An 18,704-nucleotide genomic window follows, 5' to 3' on the forward strand; every position below is an offset into this window, starting at 1 on the left:
GTTTTGTGATCGAATGGATATCAGTTACCCACATTAATATTCTACCTGTTAGATTGAGCACTGACTAAAAAGAAAGAAAGACTAGAACAAATGTTTTCACAGCCCCCCCCCCCCCCCCGACTTGAAGAATCTCCGGACGGAGCACTCTGACAGAGTGAAATTATGCTTTCCATGTTGTTTCACAGAAGGATGACAGACAGTGAATCGTAATGATAGTGGTAACAATGATAGTCACTTTACCACTAGTTCAAGGCTACCATCAAGGCTACCATCATTACAAAGAATGCAATTGCGAAATTTGTTCGAACGTCGGAAGTTTGTTATCTCAACTACATTCTCGCAGACATTCAAATTCAAAGAATGTAAAGAGATCAAAAACTTTTCGGATTTTGGGAGTCATTATTATTTTGACGTTTTGAATCAATCCATGGTGTTTGAATCTGTTTGAAACTAGAAAATCGATTTACGGTTCTTTGTCAGGCTTTCTTGGCGCTTGTAATAAGAGGGGGAAGAAACATAGGACGAAAATGTTATTGTGCGCCGTTAGATGGCGCTATGCTAGAAAGAGTAATCTCATGACATTGCTCTCCACCATTGAGAGTGCAAGCCTAGAGTATGGCAGTAATCATACTCTGGGTGTGCAAGCTCTGCGTAGAGCTTCGTGGAATAGTTACGAAGGTATTAATAGGTTACATTTTATATTTCTACGTACTGGTATCGATTCTTGCATTCCTTATGCTGTTAGTATGTGCGTATGTATGTGCATGTATGTGTGTATCTATCCTGTGCAGGACAGCCCATTGGATACAAGACTATAAATCATTAAGTAAAGTAAAGTATTTTTACGATTTCAACAATTGATATTACAAAATTATACTAGTGTGTTATAATCTTTGATTTGCGAATGAAATGTACTTTTGATTTTTAAGTATCGTTGCTCAAGAGGATTTTGTTTTTGTTTTGTTTTTCCTGAGGAACACGAGTATAACCTTGATCAAATTTTGTTGTTGTTGTTGCTGTTGTGATGAGATTAAAAAACAGCTTCTCTGCTTCTTCGCCTTAGTGTTATTTTGCAACAATACAATAATTGGGTCTCATTTCAGTGCATTAATTCTATTGGGAGATTGATAATTGTTTTTACAGTATCTACAGTATTGTAATTATTATGAAGATATTATAGTGAAGATTTATAGTTTCACATGGGTGTATTTTAACATTGAGAAGCTTGGAATAAAGAAAAACACATTTGAACAAAAACAAACAAAATTACCATAAAAGCATAACAGCGCCCTCATTCCTGTTGTGAACTCGTACTACAACGTATAATCATTTGGAAGGACTAGGCAAAAAAAAAAAAAAAAACACGAAAACGAAAAGATCGAAAGCGTCTTACTGCTTGAATGTACTAGTACTGTAGTTGAAAATTAGGTTTCAGTGTGTGAATGAGAGTTAGGGCCTATTGTTTTCTTGTTTGTCGTTTGGATCACTGAGTTGTTATCATAATCAATAATAGTGTAATAGTGGAATGTATGTTCCATCATTTTGGCTTTTGTAATGTACATGTAGCCTCCATTGATTAGAAAGGAAAATAAGAACGAATGAATGAATGAATCAATCAATCAATTAATCAACTTGCTCACTCACAATATGTTATCATTTTTAATAACTTCGTTCAATCACAACTAACTAGTTCAACCATCAACACAGGAAAACTATAATTGACTGATTTCTTAAAATGAAATAATAAGAATTAACGGGCCAAGACGCATATGACTTAGATTTCAAGATGTACCAGTGTATATTCAAAGATCGACAAATTCCTCAATACGTGAATCTTGTCCATTGCAACACAGTACAATTCTATACTCATATTATGTGGACTTGATGTCTTATCTGTCCATTACAAACCTTGGTTGACTTCATTCCGACATAGAAGCATCAAGCTTATTATATTGATATTGGTTCAAATATAAAATGACGCTGCATTCTTTTTAAAACAGTCCTACATTTAAACGGAAATTAAAATCAAATATATGTGTGGATCGACTTGGTGCAGGAATATCAGTATATCGCATCAGTGAAGTTGGAGGAAATTCAAACATTCAATTAAAATTCATTTTTTAAAGATTTAGTAAAGCAAAAACAAATCCTTTTATGAAAAGTACACATTCCTTCCGCTTGTTACTTGCTTCATGTTGATGATAATATTATTCCCACTGACTTCAGAAAGAGGGAGCCAAGTGCTCTTTCATGATATTCTAGAAGATGAAAATATGCTAAATTCTCTTCATATTTTCTTTATATCGTTGTTCTACTATAAAATATAACAGATTGTTGTAGTCTTCTTATCATTCTATGGAGGAAACCGAAAATCAGACAATTCAGAACTTTTGAATGGAATGTTCTATTTTCCTCGAACTTCATGTATGTGTTCTACTTATATTTTCTCCAGTAAATCATTCCACACAAGACACATACTAAAGTAGATGTCAGTTTCAGTTCCCTTTAAACGAAGTTGTCAAGCCTGTCGCAGAGACAGCCGAAGAGGGGGTACTTGCAGAGGTTCACAGGTATTCAAACATCGAGTCAGACTCTGCTACCCCGACATCTTTTCCAGGGCCCTCTGAAAGTGAACTTGCTGTTCTAACACTGAAGAGACTACCCTGGGTATTAGAATAAGAACACTATTATTTTATATAGTGCAAATCCACTTTGTTATAATTATATAATCAGAATGCATAGAGAATTCTTTGAGAAAAGACTACAGAGAGAGAGAATTTTTCAGAGGAGGATAGTAGGGAGTAAAATCATTCACTGTTTTCTTAATATACATACAGCATTCAAATTTTGTTAGTTTTGTAAACTTTGTGTCGCATTTATAATCGCTCAAAGGAGTGGAGACCTCGTAACCACTGGTGAGTATCTTTTCGAGGCACGCACCCCCTGCGAGTATGAATCACAAAAAAAATGAGTTCCGCTAGACAGCCGTTCCCCTAGACGATTTTTTTTTCTCTCTCGAACTCTTTTCATCTTTCTCTCTTGCGAGCTTTTCGAGTCAGTGGGTTACTCATTGGTAATATCAAAAGAAAACTAAATTAGATATAATTTTCCATTTCCGCCATGTTTCAGCACATGTTTCACTCTCAACGCACCAACGTGGTTCCCTTCTGGTGCCTGGTTAATCATGGTATTGATAGCAATGTAAGAACATTGTGTCTCCATATTTGTATTAGTTGAATATACAGGATACAGTCGATTTCATATGACTCGCAAATAAAACTGAATTTAATGGTACGGTTATTAAATATGAAATCATACGTGGAATGTAAATATTTTTCGTCGCTTCCTTTCATTAAGAGAAATACATATTATATGTATTGGTGTTCCATGCCAAAGACGCAGGTTCGATTCCCGGCAGACACCAACTTTTCAACTCTTGAACTTTTTCCGAAAAGGAGGAATAGTGATGTCAAAGCTACGCACCGATATCTCCTTCCTTTCTCATATCTCATATATATATATATATTACAAATTGTTATGAGTTCCATCAATCCGTAGCTGGTTGTTGTTGGGTTTTTTGTTTTTTGTTTTGGTTTGTTTGTTTGTCTGTTTTTTTGTTTTTTTAAGTTCTGTTAGACACGTAATCTTTGTGCAGTACCAAGTTCTGTTATTAATGCGTAGATGATTGTGGTTAATTGTGGTTAATTCGGAAGGGAAATTCCGACCACCTAAAAAGGACCAGCCAAAAAAGAGTAGAAAATCTTATCAAAATCAAATAATGAATTTAGGAAAGTCATTTTGGCATGTGTGAAGTTTCGCTAGTTATTACAAACAGCTCTTGAGCTGTCAGTGTAAATATTCAAATTAGTGTCTTGATGATGTCGTGACCTCACAACTGGCCATATGTTAACAAAGTCTGAACAAGTTTTTTTATTTTTCCTCGTTCAAAACGCATTATGTCTTGTTTGATATCTGACTGATCATTATTTTCAAGTTTAATATTTTACACTTATATACTATACACTTATAGTAAAAACCTTGATTTTTTTTTCTATTTTGTGTACACGATCATTGGAAAATTGTGAGGTGATGACATCATCAGCTCACTCATTTGCATATTCATATAACATATATCAGAATTGTTTCCAACATTTCGAAAAAACTTTACAACCTAATAACTTCCCTAATTTTCATTCGATTTTGATAAAATGTTCACTGTTGTGCTTATTGAGTTTTACTCATTCTTTTTCAGATAAACTTTTAATTGCCCTGTATTTTGTGTGTGTGTGTGTGTGTGCAATGAAGCTTAACGAATATTAGATGCATTGTTTAACACTTTAGATTCAATATTCGACGCATTTGTGAATAGATGCTTTTCACTTTGCATAATATGGCATCAGGGCTGATTGATCGTAGATAATATTGTTCATTAAAAAAATGAATTATGTGGGTTTTTTTCTTCTTTTTCTATTTTTCATGAGACATAAAGACGACATTCGGCACGTCATGATATATTTAATATATCATGACAGAACAGAAACAGAAAAACTGTGTTAGGGAGATATCTTCGTCGCGACGATATGAGACAAAAGATCGTCGCCAATCGTCCCCGACGATCCTAATTTTGGGCCTCATGTGCTCATTACTGCGCTTTTTTTGGCTCATTATAAATATCAACAAAAGATGGTTCCGACGAGTCGGAACGAAGTCGTCTCTTTTCGTCGCGACTAATCAATTAAGGAGGTCTTTTGTCGATCGGCGAAGCGTTTCAGTGATTGTTCAAACGTCGCACATCGTCCCCGACGACTGCGTATTCAACTTGACTAACCGTTTTGTAAAGGTTTTGGTGATGGTTTCGCGTCGCTCATCGTCCCGACGATTGACCATTGAATTTAAATCACCGTTCCGTGGCGAGTTTGTTAATCCATAATTGTTCAAACGTCGCACTTATCGTCCCGACGATTGTCCATTCAACTTAAATCACCGTTTGGTATGAGTTTGAAACGTCGCACATCGTCCCGACGATTGCTCATTCAATAATAGAAATTGCTCGATGCTGAGGTGTTTATTTTTTCTAACATCGCGAGTGGTCCCGACGATTGCCCATTGAATTGAAATTGTCGTTCAATGATTGCCACCAGGGTAATTCATCTTCTGTGAAGCCTCGCTCTTATGTTTGCCATACTTGTCTGTAAACAATACAAACACATCGTAACGAGATCCGATGGCTGTCAGACTCCCGAAATTCTTGAATGAATCATGAAAAAAAAAAGTAATGAACGTACATTATTATCTTTCCACAAATCCAGAGCTTGAAAGAAAACATCCGGCATTTATTTTATCAACGTACGGAGTTAAATATCATTGTTATTCATTTCCGAACGTCAAAGCAAATTTCCGACACTTACATTAACATCTTTCAGAGCTGAATGTTATTGCTATTTACTTTCGAACGCACAAGCAAATACCCGGCATTTATTTTATCATCGTACGGAGTTGTATATCATTAGTAGTCATTTCCGAACGTCAAAGCAAACATGCGATATTTATTTAATCACCGTACGGAGTCGAATATTACTGTTATTCATTTCCGAACGCAAAATCGAATTTCTGACATTAATTTTAGCACCGTACGGAGCTGAATCTTACCGTTATTCAAATCGAAAAGTATAAGCATCCTTGGTATATATAAGCAAACATCCGACATTTATTTTAGTACCGTACGGAGTCGAATATTACCGTTATTCATTTCCAAAAATAAAAACAACATCTGACATTTATTTTAGCATCTTATACGGAGTCGACTGTTACCGCTGTCCATTTCCAAAAGTAAAGGCAAACATCCGACTTTTTTGGTGGCCCGACGTGCGTTTTTGGTGGCCCCGGTCCACCTAGCCACCGTTAGTGTCGAGCCCTGGTGTACACCTCACTAACCTCAGCTTGTTGGGGAAATTTATACTGCCACACGAGGGGAGATGCTTTCATCACTTCTAGAGAGCTTCCCTATGAGCGAATGAAAATCTTTGTTTGGCATTTTCATTTCTATACTCCATAATCATTCGTTGTTTCCAAACATTTTCATGATGTCGGTATTTCAATATCATAATATTTTTCTTAATGTATTCCATTTTCATTCCTTGACCAAAGTCAGTATGTCCGCCACAAGTACGGTAATCGCTACGTTTCGCGCAGTGCAATATGTGCCGAAGTGCGAAACACGTGGTTATCAAGTTCAATGAAACGCGCCGTCCATGCGTGCTTCTTGTTTGGTTTCGTAGTAGCTCCATGGTTACGGCAAAGACAATAAACGGAGGAGGCACTCCGTATAGTTTTTTTTTTTTTTTTCGTTTACAGTAAACAGTTTACATTCGATACAAATAAATTAATAGTCACGTCTTTTACTGTTTGATGATCGCCAAGTCGGGAAGAAGTATCTAGAGGAACTTCTCAGTTGATATGTCCGTGATGTTCATTCTAATTTTCACACGCAGTGGTACGCAGATTTTATGAGTGTGAGATCGAAAGAAGTTTCAATATATGTTGCCATGATATTATGTAGGCCTACTGTTGTGTAATTGGATAGGTATAGCTCTTACACTATAAACTTCAGCTTGTTGCAGCGGCATCTAGGAAAGCGATATTTTCTTCGGCATTCGGGACCTTTTTTATATCATCATTATTTTTTTTTGACACGTGATTTGATTGTAAGTTTGAAGCGACGAATAACCCCTTTGTTTTGTTTTAGTGTTAACATTAATGTGTAATACACCAATACTGTTCAACGTGTGGTTTTTTTTTTACTGTTAAAGAAGCCAAGATAAGGCGACATTTTAATAGAATTATGCCGTTCGGTCGGTTTACAGACTGCTTATAACCTGAAATAGTTGCAGTGCGCGCATTTTTTTTTTTTTTTTTTTGGGGGGGGGGGGGGGCCACCTGTTTTCGCAGAAATTTATACTAGAAGGGTTTTTTTTTTCTCGTGAAAACGCAAAACTTCCCATTCATTATCGTACTCGGCATTGCGAATCATATCACCCAGCGGATTAGCTGTAGCCACGCGTTTTGGACGTTGCTCGACGATGGAACAGAGACGGAATTTCGGTGGTACTGTACAGTAATGGTAATTCGTCGGGACGATATGCGACGTTTTAGATCACACGGATAGCAGGCTTTATGCTGTGACAAGTAAAGCTGAACAAAACATAAACTTGAACACGAACGGCATTGAAACGAAGCCATGTAGTCAGAACGTCTCCCGACGGTTGAACAATGATTCGTCGGGAACGATATGCGACGTTTTTAACAAAAGAAACGCAAGGCACAATAGAAGCCGAACTTTGAAAATAGCTAGTAAGTCGGGACGAAGAGCGACGATTAGTGAAAGGGAATCCTTTCTCTATCGTCGCTTATCGTCGGGACGAATAAACAAAGGTATGAATAGAAAGTACGTGTATTCATATGCACGGTTGCTTATTCATATGCACGTGACGCCTGTTCATATACAAATCATCAAACATGCACAATGCGACATCGTCGCGACGAAGATATCTCTCTATCAGGTTTTTCTGTGGTGCCTGTAGTTTGGCTGGCATAGCTGTCACGCTCAGTAAGGGACAGTTTGATTGAGTAATGATAATGAGACAGATTATTTAGATCATGTCAGATGGTATCAGGCATGCGGCAGCAGATAACGGTCCATAGTGAAAGGAGGACTTTGTGAGTATGAGGTAGTTACACAAACATAAGTTGGACGATAGAGCACCTCGCATCATCGCCCATAAGCCACTACCCGATCTGTTTCTACTGAGGAAAATTTGGAGGTGTTCACCGCTCATCGCCGCGCATCACCGCGAATCACCTCGCATCGCCTCGCATCACTTCGAACTTAAGCTATCGCTCTGTAGAAACACGCGGAGCGTGTTTCTACAGAGCGATAAAGTACTGGTTGAGAAAATAAGCTTAGTTTCTTTCGTTCTCCATCTCTTTCTTTTTCTATTTCTTCTTTTTCTCTCTCTATCTGTCTCCCTCTCTCTCCGCTAAGAATAGCACTTGGCCTCACTTTACTTTAAAGACACAAGGTTTGCCCCTCATTCAGTGGTTTCTTTGAGTATATAAATGATTTTTCAAATCAAACATAAGTCTTCAATGTAGGCCTCTGTACCCAAAATAATTTGCAGTCATGCGGATGCCGAAGGGCCAAGGCAAAATCATAAGCTATCCGGAGGTTGATAATTCTGTTGAGGGACTTTTGTTAAACTTTCATCTTGTTTTGGCAACTTCTTCCAAGTGACTTCTTTAGAAGTGTGTGTATGTGTGTGTGTGTGTGGCTTTGGAAAAACAAATCAGCAGTTGATCGTGACGTTTCTGTAAAAATCTAATGCATAACACCCAAGGAGTTAGCCCTCAGAAGCCTCTTTGTTTTCCAAGGTTTTCGAGAAAAAAAAACCAGAGCAACCAGCAACAATAACATTATCAGCAATAGCAGCAGCAACAAGATAAAGACACTTCCAACTCAAACACCACTACAAACAACAACAAAAACAACTACAACGCCACCACTACCAGTAACAAAAACAACAAAGTCTACTACTTCTACAGATCTTTATGCTGGTCACATAATCCTCTTATCGGAGAAAAAAGGGGAAGAGAAGTGATCTAACAATCGCTAATTTGGTTAATGTTAACATGATACTTTTTTCTCCTCCTGATTGCATAGCGGGAGGCTGACTGTCAAACGGGAGCCAAATTTCCGCTGTCCACCCACTATACTGAAAACATGTGATTACAGTATTAACCCTCAGCAGAAGACGGAACTACTGCAGCATGTCCGAACCATATCTCCGCAAGGCAGTATTTACAAATTTGCAGATGAAACAAAAACCCAGCTTTAGTGCTCCAAAATAGTTCTAAAATTAGAGTTAGGGATAGAAACAACCAATGTAAAAAATTCGTATACTGATAATCAATGTTAAGAATTGTTGATTGTAAAAAATGTGAACAGCAGTTATAATAAAATTGTTTCTAGACTTAACCGTCTACGGTTATGATTCAGTGAGAAAAAATAGTGATATCTCCTCATATTTTAGGATTTATTGCTAAATGTTTATATGGTATCATATAGGATGATTTGTGATACAACTGATCTGCGCATATACATAAAAAAAAAGATCGCCAATGATTAGTTTTGGCAATCGCTGATTTTCAAGTTCAAATCCAAGTTCAGGCTGATTTATTTCATTTCCAACAAAATAATCAGAAATACAATGAAATGTTAGCATATATAGATAATGCCACGAAATCAGTGCAACAATGTGATGAACATGATAACATGTAATAAAGACACAGGTAGATATCAACAGAGATACAAATAAATGTAGCATTATGGTGAAAAGTCAGAAACAAAACTGCTGAAAATTGAAGGGACTGCTAAAAAGCAGAGCTTGTAGAATGCAGTCCCCTCATTAAAAAAATTGTTAGAGATAGTAAAAAATAAAAAGAAAGAGTAGTATGCACATCCATGGACAAGAAAGGGGGAGGAGAAGGAAATGGTGGGTCATAACCAGGGCACTAGAGGCACAGAAGCTTGGGCTCGCTGAGGTACAAGAAGTAGTAAGATTAAACCGGAGCAACAACAATCTTGAAAATCAAAAGTAACAAAAGAGTAACTTACTGTGTTGCATAAGAAGTTTTTGAATAATTCTTTATTTTAAGGAAAAAGTGTTAAAACTTAAGGCTTCTTTCATACTATTATCAAGAAAATTCCAGAATTTTGATCCAGAAAAGGAGATTAAAGATATTGCACAAACCGTCCTAGTCACAGGCAAATGATATTCATGTGCCTTTGACTAGGAGTGTCAATTCTCAATTGACATTCGAAGTCGACCTTTCTAGGCTCTTGACTGTAGATAATGTATGGCTTTGATTCTTCGGCAACCGTGTCGACGCACTGATGCTGGGAGGGAAAAGTCATCTCGCCCATCTCCACACAGTCTAGTAAAGCCAGCTGCGACCGAATAACTTGATGTGGTGGGTGTTAACCAGCAAAGATCTTCCCACGTTCTCCGATGAACATCATTTGCCCTTTTCATGCTACTTAAATTGACACAGACTGCATGTAGCATCTACTTCCTCTGCTTTTTTTTTTAACTTCTGTCTGGTGTATTTCACTCTTTCTTTAATTGTAGTGGCACTGTTGCAAATTTTTTTTTCAGTTGGAGATTCCGAGTTCGTCAAGTGTCTATGTCCTTGGACAAGATGTTTATAATACAATATACCCACAGACCCCTCGACCAAGGTGTATAAATGGGTACCTGGCAACGCTGCGGTAATAATAATGACAGAACCCTCTGGTAGAGCAGTGGCAACACTGAAGAGCTTTACCCTGAATGAAGAAGACGTTATTTTATTCATTATAATCATTATTTTTTACTATTCTTGTCATTGATATCAATGTTGATAATAATAATAATAATAATGATAATAATAATAATAATAATATCGTTATTTTTATTATTATCAATGATAATAATTATTGTTATTAATATTATTATTATTATCATTATTATTATTGTTGTTGTTATTATTATTGTTGTTATTATCATTATTATCATTACTACTATTATCATATTCACTATTATTACTATCATGATCATTATCACTACTATCGTCATCATCATCATTGTTATCATAAATATTCTGATCACTATCAATCTCATTATTAGCTCTTCCTGTCTTTTGCTTGGAGTTTATACTGCTGTGTGACTCCCACCTTTCACCTCCAGATTGGACAAGGATCTCGTATGTGCGACAGATTTTCCATTATAGAGAAGAGTGAAGGCGCATAGGTGTATTACAACATGTATACTCACTCACACACACACACGCACACACACATTTAATGTGAATATATTGGTATATATGATTATATCATGTACGTAACATCTTTACCCCCAAAACGACTGTGTATATGTCCGGACCGGTGTGTATGTGTGTGTCTACGTATTTTTTGTATACATTTGTTGTATTCAAACATGGAGGCCCGTGGGGGGGGGGGGGGGGGGGTTCAAGTGAAGAAGCCATTTCCTAATTAGCTCATATGTATATCAATTGGTACAAAGTTGACCTTTCTTTTTTTTTTTCTCAGTATTTTCTGGTTGGGCACTTCACTTAATTGTTCAAAGAGGCATAATTCATAAGTTTGCCCGAGGTAACAATATAGAATTCATGTTCATCAAACCGCTATTGAGTTTGCGTACACCGGGTGGTATGACTGGAATGATTCGTCAGTTAACACTTGGGGAAGCAACTACTTACATGGTTTTGAATTAAATGTATTGACAAACCTTTCTTTAAAAAAAAAAGAATTATACTACTGTGCTGCCATATATCAGGATTGTTGTCAGATGGGTTTGCCAGCAAGTACCTTTTGTAAGAATGATATGACAAATCATTTCACCACAAATGCTTATCCCAGTTAATTTACAAAATCAACATGCTTGTTGGTACTAATGACCCCTTTTGTCAGCTCATGCGCAAAGTGAAAATTTGAACTGGTTCATTTCACGGAGGTACTAGCTCGCGCAGTTTACATGTACCTCCTTGCGCATACTATATAAATACAAAATGTAACGTACAAGATGAGGAAATCACAATTAACTCCAATTGACGCGTGACAGACATCGCAGCATCCAAAAATTGCATAATCAACGTCAAGCACCCAACGACATCTAACAGCGGTTTCCGCGATGCTGCAAGGGCGTGGAATAGCTGCTCTACACCCACTCTTGCCTACGTCACCCAGAGTGACTTTTCTTCCTGTTTTTTCCTCTGCCATCTATTGACTTGCAGCCAAAGAATGAAATATATGGCTAAGAATATACGTTGCACGCTAGACTATAACCCTTGCCTTCTGGATCAACTTAAGAGGGGCCCATCCCACCAGACGGATCACCTTCTGGGAAGTTACGCTATCATCCTTCCCCCTTCACGCAACGACGGCTTGCGTTTGTTCGTCAGGAAATAATCAGAAATTTCCTGTTCCCGAGCTCACCCCATATTTCAGGTCGACGTTATTCATATCTATTTTTTTTCCGGTAGCTCGGACTGTGAGTCATGCCCATAGTGATATGTCATCCACACCAGTTGGCTTGAATCACTGTGGAATCAAGTTATCAAGTTAATCTCGGCTATAACTTTGTTTCACTTTGCATGCGCGTCTGTATGTGTGTTTGTTTTCTCTTAACATTTCTCCCTTGGTTAACTTTTGTAAAAATGCACCTGTTACACGGTGTCTGACATTATTTTAAAGTATTATTCCTATTGAAGAATATCTACCTCGAAGGTAATATTTGAGCGCCTGCTCGACTGGTGACAGTCTTGGGCTTCCGGTGTAAAAGGCAAACTCTATAACCTTCTTACCTTGGCACGTTGCACAATCCGATAGAAGGTGATGACTTTTGGAAGGCAAGCAAAATTGAATCCGACAGCTTTATGAATGAAAATAGGATTACGCTACCATAGGGCACATGGCGTTCGACCTGATTATCACAGACATTTGGAGAAAATCCAAGATCAGAACTCCAAAATAGATTTAAACTCTTCTTGGGTAACATATTCGTCGTTAAAACTTTGCACTTCCACCTATCAAAGAATGATGTGTCAATCCGATGAGTGCACATAGTACTGTTATCATAATATAATTATGTCTGAGTATGTGTATTACATTGATCATCATTTTTTCCGCCAATAATAATTAACCGATCCTTGGGGGGGGGGGTAATTTCATTTCATTTATTTCCACTTTCACAATTGGTGTACAAACTTTGCAATAAAAACAGACAGACAGACAAACAAACAAACAAAAATACATGGTGTCGAATGTGATAGTGGCGGAATCATGAGAAGCACAAATTAGGCTTATTGAAAATGATCCCTTAAGAAATATCGTGATGTAAATATGTATAATCATTCATAATCATTTGTAATGGAATTGAAACAAACATAAATACAAGAGAATAAAGTGGAATTCTGTGAATGTTTTAAAGTGCAATTTTATCTTCTTCATATTCAAGTTGCCTTTAATAAGATAGAATGAAACTAATGGAATAGAGCTTGTAGAATGGTGAAGGTTTAATCGAGATCGGACCTATAGGATAGGATAGTTCGAAAAGTTTCGCTTTTGTCGTGTTTTCACAAGTTAGTAATAACAGTCGCAATCACATGTTACTCATATCTGCAGAGTTGTCGATGTAGAAAACTATTACGTCTCCCACTGAACTGTATACAGAAACTTTTTAAAGCTTTCTCTCATTGACATGAAATAAGAAGGAATTGAAAACGTACTCTTCATCGACTCTAACTATACAAAGCCCAGTCGCTGTAGGTAGTCGCACAGCGTATTAACAGCGTCTGGTCGGGCTACATCAACTCATTATATTTTTTTCATAAACTCGCAAACAAATACGTTTTAAATAATGTTTTTCTGTAGAAGTCATTGAGAAAGTCATGAGGTGATTTTCTCTGTATATAAAAATCAACTTGTACATGACAATGAAGAACTGCACTGTAGGTTTTCTCTTGTGGCAGAATTCAACTAAATGTCATCAGTTTCATTCCTTAACACATCCATGAGTTGTCTATAGGTCAGCTGATATCAGTCCTGTCGAAAAAGATTCGTTTTCTTATTACCGTTAAGTCGATAGTGCAACAGTTAAGGAAAAACAGTATATTAACACACAAAATAATGTAAGCCATTTTAAAGGATTATAACGTAATTGCAAGCATTTCATTTCATTTCATTTTCCATTTCATGTATGAAGTTTCCACACAAATTACATTTGTAACACATATCCGGAGATCGATGAATGGTAACAAAATAACATTTAAAAATTCAGTGTATGCAGACTTAAAATGATATTTCATGATACAAAATGGATTTAAATCAGTTTAGGGTACGTTACATGCATATTTAATAATTAAGATCATATGAGAGGGAGCATACAGAAAATTGTTTCTTGGAAAAACCAAGGAGGTACTAGGCAAAGCCTAGTACCTCAAGCCTAGTACCTCCTTGGAAAAACAAAAGAAAACAAAGCAATGAACAATTTATTCTTGGTGGTGTGTGATTCAGTTTCTATAGTGAAGCTGTCGTATGGCGCAATAGCGTATGGCGACGAAAGGGTATAGGTGACACACGTTGAGTGTTTGAGGGTAGCCCAGCAAGTTAACAGTTGTGCCATATTTTCCGGCGGTATATCCAACAGTTATGTCACATAATCCGACTACAAATTGATTTAGGTCCTTTTAAAGTCATATTGCAGAGTTTAATAATTGTTCTAACCCTTCCTCGAATTAAAATCCCTCAATATATATATCCCTATATATATATATATATATATATATATATATATATATATATATATATATATATATATATATATATATTTGTATTATCAAAACTGGCGTTATTGAAACTAACATTTGTTTTAGATACACGCTGTAACCAGATTTCTGATAATCATGCTCAGTGATACTGCAAAGTTGTTTCATGTTTGATCTCCCTCTATCTCCCTCCACCCCTCGCCCCCCCCCCCTCTAACTCTGTCTCTTGAACTGAAAACTGATGATCATTTAATCGGAAAGACACAGGAACAAGTCGTTGTAGTTAGTGCATTGTTTTCCAATTACCTATCAGCAATAGCAACATTGAAAGCTACGCTGGTGTGCTGTTGATAGAGGGTTTTTTTACAATGTTAGCAGCTGATACACCTGGAATCAGGGTCAGGGAAATGAAGGATGGTATTTTCGTAAAGCAGCAACAACAAAACAAACTAGGTAGGAATATATCCCCCTTTGGTCATAAAGCAGAACACATTTCAAGCACGAACTCTAGTGTGAAAGAAAAAATGTCCAAACATTGGCGCAAAGTACCGCTGACAATCATGATGAGCTCTAGAAGAATGGGAATCTTATCAGACGGCTGGCTGAAAAACAAAACGCCTCTTTGATGAAAGACATCTTCATATAGGTGATGAACAGATCATTCATAGAATCTTCGTTGATTATTTGTTAATTTTCCCGTTGAGTTGATTAAAAGTTTTGGCTTTCTTTTTGCGGAGAGATGATCAAAGAAGAAGAAGACGACGACGAAGGAGTAGGCGAAAAAAACAACAACAAAGCATTAACGCTTCACTTTGTAGAGTCTGCGTGTTTTTTCCCGCACTCGATATGTCCGAAGTTCGTCACGCGCAGACTAATTATCAAACATGTGCACAGTCATGCTAATTACCTCGTCGGTGAGGTGATAGAGTGTGCAGCAAAGTCACGATTCATTCAGTGATTAATTAGCAAATCGTCGCACTGCGTAGCAAATTGAGCAGAAAATAGTTGGCAGCATGGCTCCCTATAAATGTGGTTGTCCTACAAAATCCGAGCACGCCGGGTGCAGATTGCCCGGGTAACAGGGACAAATGGCTAATCATTTCAATCGACGAGGAGCAGTGTCGTTTGATCTTGCCAAAATTAGTTTCAGTGTTGCCAAAAGTTTGATTCTGTACAGTAGTAAACTGTATTTAAATTCTTTGAAGTCCGTATGGTAACAAATACCACTGTTTTTATTTCATTTCCATTTTCCCCCCGGCAAGGAAGACAATTACGAGAGAAATCAAATTGACAGCAGCTACAATGGGTAGCAACATTTTGACATCCAAGCTATTGCTAGCTAGGAAGTTATTGGCTCATCGGCGTCATCGTTCTTATCTGATTTGCACAATGAGAATGAGAATGAACTGATTTGCGTTATTATTCGATTTATTTGTATAATATTATGATGATAACAAATATAACTGTTTGATTAATTATTTTGGTATCGATATAATTCATCGTTATGATGCAATTATACAAAACGATAGCCTGTATGCTAGTAAGCCAAAAATGCTGCCAATAAAATTGCGATACATGATCCAACAACGCGCAGTGTATAAAATCATCATTATTCAACAGCATGAGGGTGGTATACTGCATTTAACTGGAGAGAGGCAAATATATCTTGTGAGCCAAGTGTTGAATAAAGAGAACAGGCGACATTATTTTGTAAAGTCATGGTTATGGCCGTGCAGAGTTTATATAGAGACAAACAGCGCAAAAAGAAAAGATAGAGAAAGATATCGCGATGAAAAACTACGACCCTCGATCGGTGAGGCCTTCAAGATCGACGCCGATATAGCATCCATTACCTTTTTAACACCCACCGCCTTCCTCCCCATCACATCAAAGGAGCATGAATGTGACAAGACACTATAGTCTTTGTCCATCATACACATGATCTCATGCTCGTCTGCCATGACTATACACACACTTTCCCTGCGCCTCTCAACAAGTGCCTCGTAAGAGCAGGAGCTAGCACCTGAAAGTAACTCTCACTCATTAAAAGACAATGCCAGAGTCCATCCACATCACCTTATCTTCAACGGTGAAGTTCCATGTTGCAATATTACAGTATGTATACAGGTGCATTACTCAAGATGCATTATTTTTGTTTTATTGGAAAGGAACTCTGCAGTTAGTGCGGTTAGATCACAACCTTTTTTTATTACTCACTTAATTGATAACCCATTCTATAACTCAGTTAATAGCCCTTTGTTTCTCGTGACAATGTCATCTCTTACGTAATTCTGATAATTTGCAGTGTGTGTGTGTGTTGACTGATTGCTTGTTTGTTTGTTTGTTTATTTGTTCTGCTTTTGTTTTTGTTTTTGTTTTTTGATGTTGCTGTAGTGTTGCTGGGTTTGTTTGTTTTTTTCAAATGAGCATGAGAAATTATGTCGCCTTGTTTCGGAAGAGGAACGTGTGTACACGAAAATAAAAGATTAGATCTTTGTCGACGGGGAGCATTATGTTTTTAAGAGATAATGGGGAAATGAAATCAGCAAAGATTAACTGTTATACGACTGCCTTTTCACACTTCCTATCTTAAAGAAAATATCAAGAGGACCCTAGGAGACATTTCGACATTTCGACATTTTGAATTCGTTTTGATTATCAATAAGTATTGTCGATTTCCCTCCGAATCTATATAGACGCGACACTTTAGTTACATTGTTGGGGGGGGGGGGAGAGAAAATTCGTTGTCTAGTGTTTCTTACTCGTAGAACTAATCAACTTCAAAGAAATCTTTTTATTTATTTATTTTTTTGCTCCGATGGCTACTAGCCTTGCCATCCTCAACTGACCCTTGCCACCGATACAGCTCACCGATCAGATATGTTATTTGTAGTTGTGAATTTTCTCTCTTCTAGAATCTGTGTGTGCATGTGAGTGTGTGTGTGTGTGTGTGTGTGTGACTAATGTGGAAACACCATTTCTGCCAGTCTTAATTCTCTTTTCCGAGGAAATACACACACTACATGGGACAGTAAGTTCTCATTTACAATCTGTAATTGGACCATTTCTTCGATGTTTGCATATCGTTCAATTCTTGGGAAAGACAAAAAAAAAAGGTCAACCTCTGAAATAGACACAAAACACGTGATTTCTGTGAAAAAAAAGCCTATGATTGATGGGTCCAAATTGACAATGCGTCTTAAAACGTAATGTCGACTCACACGCCTGCCCGATACATCAATGTTGAACTAGCCCGATATTGTGTTAGGCCAGCTGCCAGGTTTTACCTCGCAAAAGTTGCCTTGTACGAGGGCCCCTACCTCCGGCAGCAGGCTATTTTCAGAAAGTTCTTTTTTTTATGTCGTTCCAAGTCTGGCTAATTCTTCTCTTTTGCTTCTTCTTCTTCTCCTTCTTCTTCTTCTTCTTCTTCTTCTTCGTCTTCTTCTTCTGCTTTTCTTATGTCTTCTTCTTTTTCATGGTTTTCTTTTTGACTTTTTTAATTTGAAGGAGGCATAGGCCTACATCTTCCGAAGATGTGGCATTCTGCAGAAATGCCTTATACAGCCTTATACTGCTAACTTCACCTTCATTCTCGGTATCACTGTAGATATGCGCCATTGTAAATATGGAGTTAATTTCGAGCATATCAAACATCATGTTGGCAGTAGTAGTTATCTATCATTATTAACAGTGAAAAGAATAAAAGCAAAGAAATGTAAAGGCCTGCCCCCCCCCCCCCCCAAGAAAAAATGCGAATACAGAGTTGTTGCACGGACGCATGAGGCCCACACAAATTCGTCGATTGCATAGCATTGCAAATATGTGTGTGTTTTTTAATGTTTATCACTGATTTAAAGCTGACACCCTATACAAATTCTGTTAACGCAGAATACATCACACACCTTTCATAAGCATACTGTCATGTTGAGAAGAATAAACTTTTTAAATACTGCCTCAATTAAACACAACGATGATTTGATGATTTGCGTTTGTTTGTTTTTTTCAATCCAAATGGAAGGCTGATGCACCCCCCCCCCCCCCCCCCCCACACACACACACTGTATTGGCTTGATATTTCAGAATTTCTTTTTTTTTTAGCCTGTTATATTCATCATAACTTGACCAATTTACTAAGTTTTCAAATTGTCTTATGTATGTCCTTAAGTTTTCAAATTATATGCTTGTCTTTAAGGATGACAAGAAGAAAGTTTGTCCGAGGCTTCCTTGAGGCTTGCCTGACATAGTGCTAACCAACACGCTGCCCAACGCAGGCAAAGTGTATTCCAAGTATTGCATTGAGAATGTAAAAATGGATAGAAGAGAAA

The 18,704-nt window shown here is 37.3% G+C and overlaps 1 protein-coding gene across 1 annotated transcript in view; it reads left to right on the forward strand.

Annotated features, from left to right (window-relative positions):
* The window catches only part of LOC139709232 (30 kDa spicule matrix protein-like), a 61,911-nt gene that overhangs the window by 19,175 nt on the left and 24,032 nt on the right, over window positions 1–18,704 (forward strand). The gene's annotated exons all lie outside the window — the stretch shown is intronic.

The sequence above is a fragment of the Diadema antillarum genome, unplaced genomic scaffold, assembly GCF_040938485.1.
Source record: "Diadema antillarum isolate AM-2024a unplaced genomic scaffold, OU_Dant_1.0 scf00000037, whole genome shotgun sequence".
Classification (NCBI taxonomy): Eukaryota; Metazoa; Echinodermata; class Echinoidea; order Diadematoida; family Diadematidae; genus Diadema; species Diadema antillarum.